The sequence below is a fragment of the Onychostoma macrolepis genome, chromosome 16 (genome assembly GCF_012432095.1).
Source record: "Onychostoma macrolepis isolate SWU-2019 chromosome 16, ASM1243209v1, whole genome shotgun sequence".
Taxonomy (NCBI): Eukaryota; Metazoa; Chordata; class Actinopteri; order Cypriniformes; family Cyprinidae; genus Onychostoma; species Onychostoma macrolepis.
This window is the reverse complement of record NC_081170.1, coordinates 24,330,780-24,333,217: the sequence shown is the minus strand read 5'-3', so window position 1 is coordinate 24,333,217 and position 2,438 is coordinate 24,330,780.

Below are 2,438 nucleotides of genomic sequence, written 5' to 3'. Positions count from 1 at the left end.
AACTCAAATTGTGAAACTTGTGTATTAAATAAATTCAATGCACACAGACTGAAGTAGTTTAAGTCTTTGGTTCTTTTAATTGTGATGATTTTGGCTCACATTTAACAAAAATCCACCAATTCACTATCTCAACAAATTAGAATATTTCATAAGACCAATAAAAAAAAAAAAACATTTTTAGTGAATTGTTGGCCTTCTGGAAAGTATGTTCATTTACTGTATATGTACTCAATACTTGGTAGGGGCTCCTTTTGCTTTAATTACTGCCTCAATTCGGCGTGGCATGGAGGTGATCAGTTTGTGGCACTGCTGAGGTGGTATGGAAGCCCAGGTTTCTTTGATAGTGGCCTTCAGCTCATCTGCATTTTTTGGTCTCTTGTTTCTCATTTTCCTCTTGACAATACCCCATAGATTCTCTATGGGGTTCAGGTCTGGTGAGTTTGCTGGCCAGTCAAGCACACCAACACCATGGTCATTTAAATCTCAACAAATTAGAATATGGTGACATGCCAATCAGCAAATCAACTCAAAACACCTGCAAAGGTTTCCTGAGCCTTCAAAATGGTCTCTCGGTTTGGTTCACTAGACTATACAATCATGGGGAAGACTGCTGATCTGACAGTTGTCCAGAAGACAATCATCGACACCCTTCACAAGGAGGGTAAGCCACAAACATTCATTGCCAAAGAAGCTGGCTGTTCACAGAGTGCTGTATCCAAGCATGTTAACAGAAAGTTGACTGGAAGGAAAAAGTGTGGAAGAAAAAGATGCACAACCAACCGAGAGAACCGCAGCCTTATGAGGACTGTCGAGCAAAATCGATTCAAGAATTTGGGTGAACTTCACAAGGAATGGACTGAGGCTGGGGTCAAGGCATCAAGAGCCACCACACACAGACGTGTCAAGGAATTTGGCTACAGTTGTCGTATTCCTCTTGTTAAGCCACTCCTGAACCACAGACAACATCAGAGGCATCTTACCTGGGCTAAGGAGAAGAAGAACTGGACTTTTGCCCAGAGGTCCAAAGTCCTCTTTTCAGATGAGAGCAAGTTTTGTATTTCATTTGGAAACCAAGGTCCTAGAGTCTGGAGGAAGGGTGGAGAAGCTCATGGCCCAAGTTGCTTGAAGTCCAGTTTTAAGTTTCCACAGTCTGTGATGATTTGGGGTGCAATGTCATCTGCTGGTGTTGGTCCATTGTGTTTTTTGAAAACCAAAGTCATTGCACCCGTTTACCAAGAAATTTTGGAGCACTTCTTCTTTCCTTCTGCTGACCACCTTTTTAAAGATGCTGATTTCATTTTCCAGCAGGATTTGGCACCTGCCCACACTGCCAAAAGCACCAAAAGTTGGTTAAAAGAGAGAATCTATGGGGTATTGTCAAGAGGAAAATGAGAAACAAGAGACCAAAAAATCCAGATGACCTGAAGGCCACTGTCAGAAACCTGGGCTTCCATACCACCTCAGCAGTGCCACAAACTGATCACCTCCATGCCACACCAAATTGAGGCAGTAATTAAAGCAAAAGGAGCCCCTACCAAGTATTGAGTACATATACAGTAAATGAACATACTTTCCAGAAAGCCAACAATTCACTAAAAATGTTTTTTTTTTATTGGTCTTATGAAGTATTCTAATTTGTTGAAATTTTTGAGGTTTTTGTTAAATGTGAGCCAAAATCATCACAATTAAAAGAAGCAAAGACTTAAACTAATTCAATGCACAGTATGTGTGCATTGAATTTATTTAATTTAATTTATTTAATACACAAGTTTCACAATTTGAGTTGAATTACTTTAATAAATGAACTTTTCCACGACATTCTAATTTATTGAGATGCACCTGAATATAACATTAGGAAAAGGTAAGAAACATATATGAGTTACAGCAGTATGACATTTAATTTCTCACACAAACTTGATTGTGACGTGTGGGGTGGGTTTGAGAGGCATGGGAATGGAGTAAGGCTGGTGGAATAAATGCAATGAGCAATAAGGTTCATGTTCATTAGCATTAGTTCATGCAGCAGGCATTATGAACAAACAATTAACAATGGTTAATGGTTGGCTGATGTTATTTTCTACTCCATAATTGTACTGTTATTTTACTAATTATATAATTATACTAATTATATAATTTTACTAATGTTCCTTCCTGCAACTGAGCATGACAATGACATTGATCATGAGCCTCATTTCACTTCGTGATTGTTTTTGTTTTTGTTTTTTTGTTTTTTTCTAGCACAAGCAGCAGTACCATTGAAACAGAAACCAAAATGTAAAAGACTGGGGAATTTATGTCATTTATGTATTTAGTTTTTTTATGGTGCATGACAAAGTCCTACAACAGTTTGTGTGTTGTACAAAAAGACTCTGGGGGAGAAAAAGAAACATGTTTGTCAACATTTTATTCAAATAAAACTTGTAATGTTTCTACATGCC